This window comes from Atractosteus spatula, chromosome 10 (assembly GCF_055471065.1).
Source record: "Atractosteus spatula isolate fAtrSpa1 chromosome 10, fAtrSpa1.hap1, whole genome shotgun sequence".
Taxonomy (NCBI): Eukaryota; Metazoa; Chordata; class Actinopteri; order Semionotiformes; family Lepisosteidae; genus Atractosteus; species Atractosteus spatula.
In genome coordinates, this window is record NC_142715.1 from 7,274,053 (window position 1) to 7,291,391 (window position 17,339).

The 17,339-nt window shown below is 37.6% G+C and overlaps 2 non-coding genes across 2 annotated transcripts; both read right to left on the reverse strand.

Annotated features, from left to right (window-relative positions):
- Window positions 1-4,982: 4,982 nt before the first annotated feature.
- Window positions 4,983-5,056, reverse strand: trnan-auu (transfer RNA asparagine (anticodon AUU)). The gene has a single exon. It is a non-coding gene; the product is annotated as a tRNA-Asn (tRNA).
- Window positions 5,057-6,604: 1,548 nt separating this feature from the next.
- Window positions 6,605-6,676, reverse strand: trnaw-cca (transfer RNA tryptophan (anticodon CCA)). The gene has a single exon. It is a non-coding gene; the product is annotated as a tRNA-Trp (tRNA).
- Between the last annotated feature and the right edge of the window lie 10,663 nt (window positions 6,677-17,339).

A 17,339-nucleotide genomic window follows, 5' to 3' on the forward strand; every position in this document is an offset into this window, starting at 1 on the left:
TGCGGAATGCGCGTCTCCTCCCTCCAGACTCGTCACACCGCCTTCATACTCTACAGTGGGGGGAAAAAAACAACAAACTCCCCTTTACTGTCTTCATACATCTCTCTTAAATCCCAGAAACACAGAAACTCTGGGGCGTTTCTGTGAGTCAGTACTGGGTTTCTCTGTTCGAGGTTACAAGCAGAAACAATAAAAGCGCTGAAAGCAGGAAGTTATTTCTGCTCGTAGGCATAAACGTGTAAAAATACAACACCTAATAACCTAAAACCTAATAAAATCCACGTACAGTAAGTCTCCCTTTTGTTCCCAACGCACATAACTGAATATAAACCAGTCAAGTTCAGGTACTTTTCTGATGAATATGAATACACTAGTTCTGGCGCAGCTGTTACAACAAAGATACTTACGAACAATTTTTTTCATACGAGCTATTGCCGTTTTTAAATTTAATATTTTTTCAATTCGCTAAATCACACGAAACACCAACAACACTCATCGTAAGCATCTGACCAATCACATTCCTGAATTTTAAAAGCATTTAGTATTTATTTTTAACTTGTTTTATTTTAAAAAAATTATACACCTGTTTTACATATTCTTGCCATTTTTGGCATATTGTAAGTGGATTGTAACTTCAAATTGATAATTCCTGATCTTTATAACTGTGTATCATTTCTTTTTAGCTTGTTTTAATATGTTTTAATTATTTTTGCATTTTATAGAACTTTTTTAATATATTGTGAGCATTTTAGCAAAATTTTTAAATAGGACTATCAATGCTCCTGACTTTTAAACCTGTATTTATTCTGACATTATTCTCTCCAACTGCAGATGAGGAGGGATGCATTTGATTTTTAAATTGGTTGATTTTGGGGGAAAATGTACATTAATTTCTTTGTACGTATCAACAGTGGGAAACTTGGCATTTTGGGATGAATTACAATCTTTACTGAAAGGCCTTCAGACTGATATAGAAATGACGGGAGATTTAAATGACACGTTTGATAAATCAGACAGGCACAGTACAACATCTAAAATGGCAGAACCCTCTAAAGTACTGAAATATTTTAGGCACATTCATAATCTACAAGATGTTTGGTGGTTACTGTGTCCTGCTACCCTTTCGTATTTGTTAGTGTGCATGAATGTGTCCCACTTCTTTTACTAGTTTTTAAGGAAGATTCTGAAATATCTGATTACGAGATCAAGCCAGAAAAAAAATGATGACAGTTAGTAGGAAGAAAGATACAATGTATTGACAATGTAATATGCTTTAAAGGATTAAAAGGAAAATAAATACTTTATCTATGCAAACTAATTCAACTGAACTCCTCTAAACACTATAGCCTGAAGAATTGCCAAAGCACAATGTATCACTTTGGGTGACACTAAGGGAAGAGGAACACAACACTCAAAACCACAAACCACTTATTTTCAACAGCAAAAATATGCTTGAAAATATTTGACAAAAAAAAGAAACCTTACATGCATGGAAACCAATATTTATCTGCTAGGGTAGAATGCAGCAGAGAATAGTAGGGCAGAAGGTTAGTGTTACTCTATAGTGCATCACAGAGGCTGGTCTCTTCCCCTCATTATGCAGGCTGACTTGTTCACAGTGAACTGTCCTCCAGCGATAGTCAGCTGCAATCACTGACATCAGACATGATGTTAATACTCTGACAGCACTTTGGCTGATTTGTTTAATGCGTTTTCCTATTAAACAGGAGACCTTGAGTTCAAATCCCAGTGGTGCCTTTCTTCCTGTCTTGTCTTATAGAATGTATCACTATGGATGATCACGTGCGGCTTGATTTTGTTAAATGCAAGTTTTCATTTTCTTTCTAGAACAACTTGCTTTTCATGAAATTCATACAGCTTGCGAAAGATGAAACACAGATCTTGCTTTTCAGTGCAAAACAAATATCACAGGCTGGCAAGAATAAAGTCTTTTTTTTTACCAAAAGCTTGCAAATGGAGAAAAGGGATGCATGTGAGTCTCTGGGAGCTGTTAATTGAAAGGTTAGTGGTTCGAGCCCATTTCTCATTATTGGAGATAATTGGATTTCTTAGTAAAACCTTAACCCACTTGATATTTGCAGGAAATGCAGTTGTTTTGTGTGGCGAACTACAACAAGTAAACAATTGAGTACATTAGTCATTATCACTGGGAATGACCAGTCATGGCCAACATTCAAGGGAATCGTATTCAGCCATGGACTTTGACCTTCAAATGGCTGGCGGGAGAATTCATTTATACTCTCGTTGCACCCTTAGTTAAAATATTTAAAATTACAACACAGATTTGTTGGAGAACTTGAAAAGCAAAAAAGACAGTTGGACAGCATGATTATGTTAGGACTGTACATTTCTATTTTAATACTTTTGTATATTTATCTTAATTTTAATATACATGTAACCATAAATGCTGTTCTATATATATATAAAGATTGTTGTATTTAATAATATTTTAGCGGAGGGCACAAGGGGGTTGATTATACCTTGTGAAACATCCAAGAAAACTATAATAGAGGCTCATATTTTAATAAAATTTGCTTCAAAAGAAAACCAAAATTTGTATGATATCATCCCTCAATATCGACATTCAGTTGAAGGATTTGAAGAAGCAACACCGATAGGTGAGTACATTGATTTTGGACCCATGCTTGCATCTGAATAATCTTTCCTCCTGGAAAGAATTTAAAACAGGTCTGTTTTGAGTCTCATGATGATGCTATTCTGGATCTGAAAAAAACACGCAAATTTGTTTCCCATGTATTTTTCAATTTTATCAGATTTTATCAGGTGAATGCAGTCGATACGTTCAAGTTTTTATATGATGACAGGACCTACACTTAGGGCTCAGTACCGATAACACTGCTGATATTGATGGAGTAGAAATAAGTGATGTATTGGCAGCTTTATCTGAGGCGAGAAGTCCTAGAACACCTACAAAAATGTTAGGATTCAGAGGAAGAAATATTTTTCTACCTCACCCAAGCCTATTGCATTAACGAGGCTGAAGTTGGCTGCTTATTCGCCAGCTTCTTATTCGCGTTTTTTGTTCCACCTTAAATACTGCTGCTGTGATGTTATGCCGCCTTTCGCCTGTAGATGGCTCTCTATAGTCATTTTTAAAAATACTAATCCGAGTGGATTACTGCACATATCCTCAGTAAAGGGGAATATGTAAGTAATGATTATCCAAATTGCATTTTTGTATGAAACACATTTCAGAAAATCGAAAACCAATTTTCAAAACTCACAATAACACAAACTGGCATGTTAGACTTCAAGTAAATAAGACAAAGGCAAAACGTGAATTCTCTAAGTCTCAAAATCTTGCATTTTGCAAGAAACGTTATTATAGCAGTTTACAATGGGACATTTAGAACATGGCATATGAGAATATATGGTGGATGAGCATGAGCAAAGGGTGATGACACTTTCTGCTTATTGCTATGACCCTCCCTCCTGATTATAAAATCGTCTCACAATTCTGCCACTGAGGTGTGAGACACAATGTAACAGACTGTCAAAATCCTGAACTTCAGGAAATGTTGCTGTATCATTTTTAAAATATGACCCTCTGAACATGGCATGAGAGAATTCATTGGGAAAATCTAATTGCTCTTTCTGTTGTATTGCTATGGCCCCTGTTTAGAAAAAAACATCTCAGAATTCTGACACAAAGGTGTGAGACACAATGTAACAAATTATGAAAATCATGAAGTATAAGAAAATTTACTGTACCATTTTTTTTAAATATGACCCTCTGAACATGGCATGTGAGGATTTATAGTCAACAAAATAGCACCCCTTCTGCTGATTTACTTTTTCCCTCCTTCCTCGTTACCAAAACATCTTAGTATTCCGACACTAAGGTAAGAGAGACAAAATCACTCATCACGAACATTTGTAATTACGACACTTCACTGTTGCATTTCTGCGTTGTGACATTCTGAACATGGCATGTTAAAGTATATAGAAAACCTAGATCAGAACAGGCTAAATGCAATTCAAAGTGATTTAATTTTTTTCATTCTTTCTAAATGAAAAAATATGTTTTTCAGTGATTATGACACTTTGGTATTACATAAAATATGCTTCAATGCCAAAATAAATAATAATGGAAAAAATACCCACAGTGGACATTCATAGTTGTGATTATAGGAATGTTATATATCAGGTGGGTAGCTGTGTCAGCATGCGTAGGCTGAAAAGGAAAAAGTAAAGGATTATTCCATGCTGAAAAGAGAAGAAAGGAAACATAACGTGTTGGCCGTGGAGCCTTCTTCAGGTGTGAGAAAGACAGGGCAGTAAGCAAAGATAATTTTCTTTATCTTTACTTACTGCAGTTTATCTTTGATGACAACATCAAAGACGTTAGGAAGTTTTACGGCTAACAGCTCCACATCAACTTCCTTTTATAACTAACCTCATCAGATCCCTCAACTCCTAACTCTTCCAATTTCTCACTTCAGAGAAGGATAAAAAACTCAATCATCCTCTACAGAGAAAAACCATCAACACCCCTACCACCTCTACCAATCCTAACCTTGTTGTTACTATACCCTCTGACCTTTCCCTTTCACCCCTTTGCATCCTCAGCTAACATATTTTAAAATTACAATAGACTGTATAGTATTTATGTTTAAAATTAAGGTAAATATGTCAAAATATCAAAATCCAACTGCACAGTGCTATCGTAACAATGCTTGTCAAGTTCTCAAACAAACCTGCATTGTATTTTTAAAATATTTCAGCAGAGGATTCAACTGGAGTATAAATGACGATTCGACGATCATTTTTCTTGGGTGAATATGGTTTTCTGGGGAGTTGCAATGTTGGGCATTATTGGACATTTCCCGGTGACCCTGACACGTGTTAAACACTCGCATTTCCTGAAAATATTAAAATGGTTATGGTTTCGCTGAGAAATCCAATCGACTGAAGACAACGTTTACATCGCAAAAGAACCCCGTCCCTGGGTGGACTCGAACCACCAACCTTTCGATTAATAGCCGAACGCGTTAACCGATTGCGCCACAGAGACTGACTGGCAGGTTCTTCTCTCGAATCACAAGTTTTCGGTTAAAAAAAAATCTCTTACCGTTTATTTTGCCAGCCGGTAATATTTCTTCTGCACTGATAACCAAGAATTGAATTTCATTTTTCGCAAGCTGTGTGAATTTCATCAAAAACAAGTTTTCCAGAAAGGAAGTGAACACATGCATTTAACGAAATCAAGCCCTTTGTGAGTGCCCAAAATGGTACGTTCTGTACTACAAGATAGGAAGAAAGACACGGCTGGGATTTGAATCTCGGTTCTTTTGTTTAATAGAGAAGCGCTTTAACCAACTAAGCTACGGTGACAGGACAGCCATCACCTTTTACAGCCACTTGGACACACCGCTCTGAGACATCTGCGTTCAGTAAGCGCTGAACCTGCGCTCAGAGCAAATTGCCTCTTTTACATACAGTAGCAGCCCCGACACTGAGAAACGAAGAGAACTGGCTTTTATCTGGCATTTTTCATGTCCAATGCGTTTGACATCTCCCAAGGGCGACAGAGTTCTTTTGCGACACTATTTCTTCTTTTTTATTTCTGTACGCTTTGATAAAAAACGAGAAATCATGCAAGGGAAAAATGTATTTTTTTCATAGAGAAAACGTGCACCAGGAAATGTTGTGTTGAGAAGAAATGATTTAACATGATACGTGACCTAATTTATCGGAGCAATTGCTCAACCAGCAAGGTCTGGAGAGGTTGGAGAGTCTGGTGGATGTGATAATTATACGGTGTTGTGGAAGAAAACAGTCTTTCTTTGAATTCTCAATCAATCAGAATTTCAATGCGAAACATAAACCCCTTGTCTGATTTAAAGAGATTATATTTTAAAACTCATAAAAAATCAGAAAACACATGTTTCTCACTTTAAAATTTTAGATGGAGCGGTGCATTACTAGTAGTGGCGCTGAGCACACTATGGGGGAATTCAGGTCATGTGAAATGCCAGCGGTTTGATAAACAACGCGTCTGATTTCGGATCATAAGATTGTAGGTTCGACTTCTACCTGGCTCGTGTAAATTTTATTCAAGCTCCTCAGTAATAAATGTATATTATGTGATGAACCGCACCTGAAAGCAAACGTTGGGTCTGTTTCCTTTGTTTTCCAGCATGAAATAGCAAATCGTTACAAAAAGCACCTGCTAATGTCCAATAGCGTTTTTTTTTTACAAATTACATTTTCAGGCTTCAGACACTTTTTAATAAAACAAAAGTGTCCGGAAACTCATTAACTTTCAGGTTTGCTTGAACCTGTATTAAAAACAGTTATCTGAAACTTCCGGGATTCCATTCTCTGAGGTAGCTGTCTCTGAAGTTAGACGTGATGTTAAGCAGATGTGAACTGTGCCTTATCTTTTTTCTTTTTTTCCCCTCCACTCCAATACTAGAGACTGTAAGCCTGTGTGAGCTCCACACTGCGTGTCCTGTACTGCTCTATTTTATTTAGATTATCTATGTGGTGTACAGATATAACTCAACTGCATGGTGTGAATTCCGTGTTCAGGACCAGCAGAACCTGAAAAAGTAACAGCTGACCTCGACGTGATTTGAACACGCAGCCTTCTTATCTGGAGTCAGACGCGCTACCGTTGCGCCACGAGGTCACAGCTGTCAATGCCTTTGAATTCCCCAAAGGAGACAAATCAGCTTCACAAAAAAAAAAATCTCCTGTGAAGAGCGCCGCTCTTCTGAAGAGAGTCTCTTCATCCCAGACCACATTTTATTCTTCCTGCGCAGCTCTTGTGCAGGTGTTGTTCTCAATTACAGATCCAGGAACACTGATTTTTTTTTCCTATTTTTTTTTTAAATTAAGTACCCCATGGTGCAACGGTAGCACGTCTGACTCTAAATCCCCAAGTTCATTTTCAAAGTATATCGGAGTCAACTGATACTGATTAGGTTCTGCTGCTACTGAACCTGCAGTCTTCACCTTAAAGTTCAATTCCCCAAGCCTTTTGACCTTATATGTCCATCCCTTCTCGTCAAAACTTGTATTTTCACAGGGTACCTTTCAGAAATCGCAGTATAGAATGAAAAAACTCCAGTAGATCTCGGCCGCTGTTGGTGATTTTCCTTTAAAAATAAATGAATCTCTGGAAATTTTACAGAGTGTATCACTTTCACTGAGACCGAGAAGTGTTAAGCTGTACATGAGTCTTTGTGGTTCGGTTGTTAACCAAAAGGGTGGTGGTTTGAGCCCTCCCAGGGACACTATGAGCCTTTTAATGCACACATCCGTCTCACTTTATCTCCACGGCCGGTCTTGTACCGCAATCAAATACAGAGCCCGTAGGAGGCAGTAAGCTCTCATATATAGCTCACTGTGTATATAATGAAGAAGCAGAGGTTAGTTTCTCATCTGCGCGTTACAGAGCCTTACGCAACTCGTACTGTACCAACAGCTAGGGTTTGATCCCTGCACGGGCTATTAGTTGAAAGGCCATTGTAAATGACGTGTAAGAGATTTATAGATACTGTAGATACTTTATTGATCCTGTGAGGGAAATTAATAAAGCTTATCCAGCTGGCTTTTATGTTTTACACTAAATTGCGATCTTGAAACCAAAATAATTAGAAATATGGAACACAACCGTTGTTCCCCAAGAAGGAAAGCTGTTTAACACTGGCGTCACTCCTTTTTATTTAACCCAGATTGTGAAGACAACTCCGCCCTATCAAAGGAAAATGTTGCACAAAAGTTGGAAAGCACACTCTGAATCCATCTGTACTGTATATTTGATTTCCGCGATCCGTTCAAGGCTGCTTGGTGCTTCACAAGCAAGTCATTTCAGGGAAGAAACTCAGTTTAGAGAACTACTGGTGCATTTTCACTCATTGAATTTGATCTTTGTACTCTCTTTTCATTCTCAGCTATAATATTTCAAAATTACAGTTCGGATTTGTTGGAAAACTTCACAGGCATTATTAAGTTAGGACTGTACAATTGTATTTTAATATCTTGGTATATTTACCTTCATTTTAATATGGATGTAACCATAAATGTTGTACTTTTGTCGTACATTTTAACTGAGGATGCACGGCGACTATTATACCTTGTGATACATGCAAGACATCTGTAAACGAAGATGTAATTACAGTCAAATTGGCAATTAACAGAAAACACAATTTGTATAATATTATTTCTCTATGTCGATGATCAGTTGAAGGATTTGAAGAAACTATATATTATTCCTTGATATCGATGATCAGTTGAAGGATTTGAAGAAACAGCAGCGATAGCAGGTGATTTTGGTTTTGAACCCATCTTTACACCTCAATAATCCATTTGTCCTCGAAAAAAGAAAAGACAGGCATGTTTTGAATCTCATAATGATCATATTCTCGATCCAAAGAAACATATAAATTAGATTCCTTCCGTAGTATTTTGGATTTTCTTACGAAGATCTCACGTATTGCCAGGATCTATATTTAGCGTTCGGTAGCGATAACACTGCTGATATTGATTGAGTAGAAATCTATGATGTACTGACAACTTTATCTGAAGCGAGAAGTCCTAGAACGCTGCCTATGAAGTGTTGGGATTCATACCAAGATATACTTTTTGTTTTCAACCCAAAATGCTGCTATTGCATTACACATTATATGAACATTACCAGTTTTGGTAGCTTCTCTGCACCATTTTTCAAAACTGAAACTAATTACAAAATTACTTAAGATCAACCATGACAAAAAATTATAAATCAGGACTAATATTAATATCAACTGATGTTACTACAGAAAAAAAGATTTAACTGAAATATTAATAAGACTATGCAAGCCTAAAAAGTAGAACAATTCAATTTATATAACTTTTTTTTTAGAAATGGGCTCACACACCGGAAGACACTAACGTTTCTCTTCGTTAGAGTATGTGAATAACAGTTTAACCCAAAATGTTTGGAGTCCAGAGGGAGGACTCGCTCACTGAATGATCTCTCAAGAAATCCCCGGTGAGATTCAACAGGTGTTTTCTTCAACAGCCACTAAAAGTCTGATGACCTTCTCTGGATTTCCTGAATATGACGTCAAATTAGTTCAAATCATTTGGTAGTTAACAGAACGAAATGCTTTGGAGGTACATTTAAAACAGCAGAGCAACACTGTAGCACTTCGTGTGTGACTGAATTTAATTGTGTAAACCTGGCTCTCTATGAACACGAGCAAAGAGTTCTCACTCAACAGAAGATTGCGATGTGAGCACAATAATATAAAGCACCTGATGATGCCAGCGATTGAACTCAGGACTTCATACACGAAAAGCATGCACTCTACCACTGAGCTACATCCCCTATGACACAGATGGTGGAACTGACTTAAAGATGTGCATATGTTCACTGACCACAATCCACCCTTCATGAAGAATGCCTGCAGTTTCCCACTTTCGCGTTTCTTCTACTACAAAGTAAATCAATGGGAATGAAGAAATAAGGAAGGGAAAATAATCGCATTGAAGCTTCCAGAGACTGGGCAAAATGAATAATTTATTTTTATATCCAGTCACATGGGCGACGGTGGTTGATTCTTCAACGGGGGAGTGTGTTTTTCTACCTCCTTACTCGACTGTCTTTCAATTATGTTTTCTTTGAAACCTTTTTTCATCTTTTAAGTGCTTGCGATTAAATTACGCATAGAAAAACAGCAGTACAGTTGATGTTCATGGACCGATGCACACAACTCCAGTGATAAAACCCTGTCTGTAAATATTGTAGAAGAACGTTAAAGGGCGAAACAACGCTCCAACCACGGGAATGGTAACAAGAAGGATCATGTTCTTATTTAATATGTGCTTTTGAATTGCCTTGTCAATACACACAGGCTTTAGAGATGGACAAATAATTTACAGGGGTGTTTGTAAACAAAGATGGAACATGTTATTTCTATACCAGGAAGAAAGGAGCAGACTCTTAAACTTTAAGAGGCAGAAACAACACCTCATCACAGCTAACACTAATTAAAACAACATCACAACAGAAGAGTGAAACCTTGAGTGAATCAAATTAGTTTTTGTTGGTCATCTGTGTCTTCATAACTTTGTAGGTGAGAGAGAGGATTGCGAAAATATGCAGGTGCTTCTCAGAAGTGCATTGGTGGTATAGGTTCCTTCAAATAACTGAGCCAGTGCATCCCCAAATCTTTTCAAGATGATCTGTGATCCGGTAACACATCTCCTGAAACTAACACTCGAGGTAGGAAGCGTGCTCTTAAACACCAAAACACTCAAAAAGGAAGAAGCAGATCTCTGTACACAAGACGGCAGTGTGATATTAGAATTTCTGAGTTCTTGATGGATTCAGGCTCCTTCTCAGAGGTCCTTGCTCGCCAAATAACTTTGCATCTGAGGAAGAGCACCACGGAAAAAAACCCAACTCAACAAGCGAGCGGGTTGGTTGCTCTTGCTCTTAATGCAAGGAGCTGTTTTTTTTCCTAGCAATAATCATTATTAACCAGATACAGCAGCACAGGTAGGTCGCATTTGTGATTATGTCACTTCTCTGCTTCAGCAAGGTCAATAAAAGACTCTGAAAGTAGTAAAGCAAAACTGAACTCAAAATCATATTAGGAATTCTGAGCGATATCTCCATACAGGTAATCCAATAAGAACGTTGAAATATTTGAATATCATCTCTCTGTATATTGCGCTGCTTTTTACCCAGAGTAAAACTATTGGATTGAAGGAATGCTAACCGCTGGGTTAAAATGTATAGTTGTTATTTGGAGAAATCTATAAACTCGTGATCTTTTATGTTTTAAAAGACAGCACAGGAAAAAACGACAGTGCTTATTATTTTCCGGAGATGGAGCACTGATGACCTATCCGAGCTAATTGATAAAGCCCACCCAGTGGATACTCTAGCAGAACGTCAAAGAACATTCACCTTTGTATCCAAAGAAAGCACAGGAACAACATCAGGAAGCACAATCAATTCCCCTTTTAAATCTTTCCTTTAAGGTATGCTATGTGAATTCATGAAGTTAATCCTCTGATCTCTTTTGATCACGAACAAAGTATTTCTGATGGAGCGCTATGTTCAAAGATTTAATAAGCTTTACCCCTGCCAACGATTCGGCGTGAAGAATTAAAAGTTTCACAGACAAAAGCAGCTCACCACCACAGCCAATATTAAATGTGCTTGCCGGTACACTATCATGTGCACTGCCTCAAAAGTGATCTCGGCAGACGTTGTTCCCTACATAAAGCTGAACATGCCAAAGAGAATTTCTGTTGAGAAAACAAAATATTTCTTCTGCCTTGATGTTAAGCTGACAGCCTGTCTTTTAGAAAGTCTATCTCTAAACACCTCCCGCAGCCTAACAAAAAGCGCTTTTACTGATCGTATTGCAGGTCTTAAAATACTAACATTTGGCAGCAGTGGGATTCAAACCCACACCCCAAGAGAGACTGGAGCCTAAAATCCAGCACCTTAGACCACTCGGCCACACTACCTTCCTCCATACCCATCTTCCTCACATTGCTGGCTTGGACTGGGGGGCTTCAGCTCTTGTCGTCTGATCTAATGATATCATGACATGTGGAAGTGACTGCACCTTCATCTTCCGAGATGCTTTCAATAGCACAAACGCTACTTTCACCGGCACAAACGTAGCAATAACAAAGGAGGTGGGATTCATCCTTTGTGTTGTTTGTAGGGGCGCAACTCTACGGTGATCTACTGACTTGAAGAGCAAAAATCAAAATCCTTTGCTACTACTGTTGCTTTTTTCATAGTTTCTTCAAATCCTTCATTTGAACGTTGATTTTGAAGGATATTGATTATAATACCACATAAATTGTGGTTTTCTTCTGATCGCCAATTTTATTCAAATACCAGCCTTTTTTACGGTTCCTTCTGTGTTTCACAAGGTGTAATAGCCCCCCTCGCATCCTCAGCTAACATATTTTAAAATTACAATAGATTATACAGCATGCATGTTTACATTTATATTAAAATTAAAGTAAATAAACCAGAATACATACAGTGCTATCCCAATAATTCTTGTCAGGTTCTCCAACAAATCTGCGTTGTTATTTTAACATGTTTCAGCTGAGGGTGCAACAGGAGTATAAATGAATTTTCCCGCCAGCCATTCAAAGACCAAATTCCATGAGTGAACATTATTTTCTCAGACGTTGCCGGCATTGGACTTTGCCGGTGGTATTGAATTATGTCCACAACTGTTGTAGTAGTTCCTTCTTGAAGTTCGACACGTGCAAAGCACTCGTAATATCATAGGTGTTAAAGTTTCGCTGAGTCTAATCGACGTAATTGAAGCCGTTTTGTTATTCTGTTGTAAAAGCCGAAACCCGAAACAATAGTAGTGTTAAGAGGAAATGCCTCCTAACAGCTAACAAGCGCTCCTAGTTAGTGTCATGGTGTGTATCCCTGCCTATCACTGGGAGACGGGTAGCTTTTTTACACTCAGATTCCAATCTTCCACGCTTTGTGTGAGAGCTTACATAACTCTCCTTTTCTCACATTTTCTGACGACTATTTCAAAGGGGCACCCTGTCAATTCCGAATACTTTTCAAAAATCTGCCCGCATGTTTGATTATTGTCATTTCATTTCGAAAAAGTTCAATATTGATCATAACTAAAGAAAATAATGATCACGAACAAAAAAGGGATAAAGATGCGAGTCGATCTTGAATCACAGCTGGGTGACACGAGCTTCTGTTCTGATATGGTTCTATGAGAAACAGGAGGAATCACCAATCTCCTATAGAACATGAGTTGAATCAGGAGTGAGACATTTCGTATACTCGTGCATATGTCAATGCCTGACCTACATCGTAAAACTAACATTAAGTTGTCAGAGACATTCATTTATATACAAACAAGAGACAGAACAAGTAATAATTCTACATTAGTTCAGGTGGGTAAACCTGAACTAACTATTAAACATATTAATAATTCTACATTAACGTGTCCTACACTGATCAGACTAATTGACATGGTCTGATTCAGAGCCTGTGCAGCTCGTGCTAATTACAACAATGACAGTTCTGAACCCCCATCACCGAACTGAGCACAAGTTCAGCTGTTCTCCAGTTTTGTTACGCATGGTTTTTCATTGCAATTGAGTTCAGAGCTGGAGCTGATCTCCAGACAGTACAGTGTTTTGGGTAAGTTGTCGAAATTCGCATGAGGCTGCAGACAACTTACCCAAAGTGTTTTCTATAGCTTTCAGGTGCAGTTCATTTATATAAAAGAATGTAAGTGGTATAAACTCAACAAGCCAGACGGCAGTCCAACCTATAATTTTCTGACGCGAGGCCTGACGTGCTATTCATTACGCCACTGACCCTGCTATTGTAGTGTTAAAAAAAACACGTTTTCTACATTTATGTCTGTTTAAAAATCACTCTAAAAAAGACAAAGGGTTTGTGTGTCGCGCTAAAATTCCGCTTAATTTCGAATGCAAATAAAAACCGTTTTGTTCCAAGAAATCATAAATTTGTCACATCCTTCATACTATACTTCTCTCTTGTATAAGTAAAGCATTTTGATTTAAACTGAACTATATATGAAAGGTTTCATCTATACACTTACACATAATAAGTATACGAATAAATACTCGGAAGAAGCCGCAGCTCAGGTATTAGAGAGATTTAAAATCGGATCGGAGGATTTCGAGTCCAGACTGCAAACCAACAGCTGACACAGGTCTTTTATTGAACCGTTTTGATTTCCTCTACTTTGTCCCCGTGACGTCATTGTCCTGCTCGCAGCCGAGCCCGACACACGTCTGGTTTCTGTCGCTAGGCGCACACCCTGCGGTCCATGCGGGTCCTGATACCCCAGTACAATGACGGGGACACTAAACTGTAAACAGGTGCCGTCCTTCGGCTGAGACGTAAAACCGAGGTCCTGACTCTCTGCGATCATTCAGGAGAATGGTGGTGGTGGAGGGGAGTCCCCATTACCTGTAAAGCGCATTGAGTGGAGTATCCAGAACAGCGCTATATAATTGTAAGCAATAATGATTATTATTATAATGTAAAATGCAATAAAAAATAAAAAATATCAAACTTTGATTCAAAATAGATTAATGTAAAAACTGATAAAGCTAATGCTTTTTTCAGGGCTATATCTACTTTTTTTTTTAAAAAGCGAAGTCTGTCGCGATTGTGAAAGTTAGAGAATGTGTACCAGTGGGTGCCTTCATATCGCGAGCGTCAGTCTCGCCCGTAGCTGCGAGAAGGTTAAAAGCGCCCGAGTGAGCTGTCTTTCGTCAAAGTAATTGCCGGAGCAGTAGGACGCAGAGCACCATCCAGCAGCTGTAGACGATGTTCGGGGAAGAACTAATTCTGTTTTTAGCGCAGGGAGTGAGAATGAGCTCAGTCCGGCTCCCAGCAGAATCCATCCTGTTATACTCCCGGAAGTGCACAGTAGCTTGTGCTTAATAAAAATGTACAATTCACCACTGGTATAAACAGATGTGTGCCGTTTTTGCCTTTGTAAGCATTTGTTTAAAAAATAAGTTCACAATACGATAAAAACACAGAAAGCACAAACTTTATAATACAACGATACAAAATCAATACCAAATCATTATGCCAATTAAGTAACTATCCATTGAAAACAGAGAACACCTTTATATCTACAAAAAACTTGACATTTGTATGTATTTTTGAATTACAAAGCAGACAGTGTAGTCCCTTAATTCAAAGATCAGATCTTGGCCAAAACAAGACAATCAAACGTTGGCTGAATTCGGAACAGCAGCCTCTGCTTCGTCGTTTATTGAGCTTTTGATCAAATGTCTGAATGAAACAGATTCGCTTTTTTAACTCTTTGATTAAAGTACACAAAAAGCACCTTCCTTGGAGCCGGAATCGGAATTCCCCGCTGATCCCCCTACAGTCCTCCGCTCTACCAACTGAGTTATCGAAGGGATGTCAAACATTGCTCTCTGGCACATACTGCCCAATGTAGTGAAATGTTCCGGGTGATTTAAATCCCACTTCGACATCAAGTTTCCAACTCGTTTCCTTAGTCTTGTTTACCTTGAATTTAAGCCACGAACCAGGATTCTACTGTATAAACTTCCAGGGATATTACAAAATGTTTGATGGGGCATCAATCATTCCAGGCGGAAATTGACTCCTTTTTTTTCTCGAGGGATCATATTAAACATTTCATTAGTATCGAGAGGAGGATCACCATGAGACACAAAACAAACAGTTTCTTTCTGTCTTTATTAGAAAGTAGCGTTTGTGCTACATTAATAATATTTTCGTGGAAATAAAGAAGTTGTAAATTTTAAAATTTATATTTGAATCGAAATGTGGTTTTGATTTAAATATTAGCGTGTTCATGTAATTAGTTTGTGTTTGTCATTTCTATATATATATTGGCATGTTACTAGAATTTGTAACTGAAGTTTACTAGTTGTGTTTTTTATGATGATTAGACATTTGTTGATTACAATATTGTATATAATGTATAATTTGAACTACATATTTTTCAGGTGTGAATAATTGTATATTTTAAGAATAAATTTCTAAAACAAATCATCGGCTTTATTTACTAGTTTCTACACCTATAAAAATCTTTCTTTGATGTATAATAGACCTTTAACTATATATGTATAATAGTCCTCTAAATTCATCCGTATAATAGAACTCCAACCATTTATGTATAATAAACATATAATCACACCTGAAGAAGGCTCCACGGCCGAAACGTTGTGTTCTCTTTCTTCTTTTTTTCAGCATGGAATAAACCTATTACTTGTTCCTTTATAATCATAGATGTCTAATTGACGTATAACGATATACGTATATTAGAATTTCATTCTAGACCAGTTACGGAGGACATTTACACGTCTAAGGTATGCGTTTAATAGTCGTATATTCTACATCTTTTGCCCACTGGGATGTGCCGATTTTAACTTAGCAAACCAAGATACACATTTTCTAATGCAGCCTTAATTACAAGACAGTTTGTTTCTCGAAAGCGTGTTATGTAAAAAAAGAGAAAAACGAAAATATATGGATGACAATCTTTCAAAGCTGAAGATATTACTTTTGAAAAATTGACATTTTATGTATGCAGATGCATTCGCTGATTTTAGAACTTTGCTGTACTTCCTGAATCATTTTCAGTGTTAAAAAGTGGGTGTAGATTTTTCTTTCACGCTAGGACGCGAGTGTGTACATGTGTTTGATTTTCGTTACACTGATTCTCATTGAAGATTTGGGAATTAACGACGAAAGAATCATTTGCCTCGGAAAGCAAAAGGTTTGGTTCTCAACGATATTGAAGACACGCACATGTAGAGCAGCGTGTGATGATTTGTACTATAAAAGACCAAGTGCTCAAAGTGACGTCTGCGATTACCGTTTAGACTTTTCATCTCGGGCGCACTTTTAGAAAGCAAAGATAGAGCAGTTTTGTTGAATCACTCTACAGTCGCTGTCAGCAGAGTGGCGCAGCGGAAGCGTGCTGGGCCCATAACCCAAAGGTCGATGGATCGAAACCATCCTCTGCTACGTACATTTTATGCACGATTGATAAGCACACCATCAGTTTAATGAAGTGCATTAAAACTGTTTTTTTCTCTTGTGTGTATGCAAGCTTCACACTTACGGTACTCTTTCATCTTTACCAATAGCAGATGCCCAAATGTATCTTTGGTTGTTCTGCGATCCTTCATAGTTTCCTCAATTCCTTCAAATGAACATCCATATCAAAGCAATTATGTATGTATATATATTACAATTAAGGTACATATTAAAAATATCAACGCACATTTGTATAATGCTCATTTAATAATGATTGTCAAGGATTGTCAAGTTCTCCAACAAATCTGTGTTCTAATTTTAAAATATTTTTGCTAAGGATACAACGGGTGTATAAATGAATTCTCCCAACAGCCAGTTAAAGAAAAATTCCACACGTGAAGATGGTTTTCTTGGACATTGACTTAGGTACTTAATTGTTAAAATTAAATATCATCTGAACTGATTTTTTTCTACTTTAAATGCTTTCCTACTCTTTTAATATTTCAGTTAAATCTTTTAGTTGGGAGTACTTTCAATTGATGTTAATCCTTGTCCCGATGCACGATTCTGGGCCATGGTGCATCTTGAATAATGTTCTTATAGGTTTCAGTTTGGAAAAGTGCGCTCTCCAGAAGCTACCGAAACCTCTAATGGTCGCACAAAGCTTAATGCAATAGCAACATTTGGGGTTGAAAAAGAATATTACTTGCTATGAATACGAACACTGTTACAGGAGGCGTGTAAGGACTATTTTAGCTCA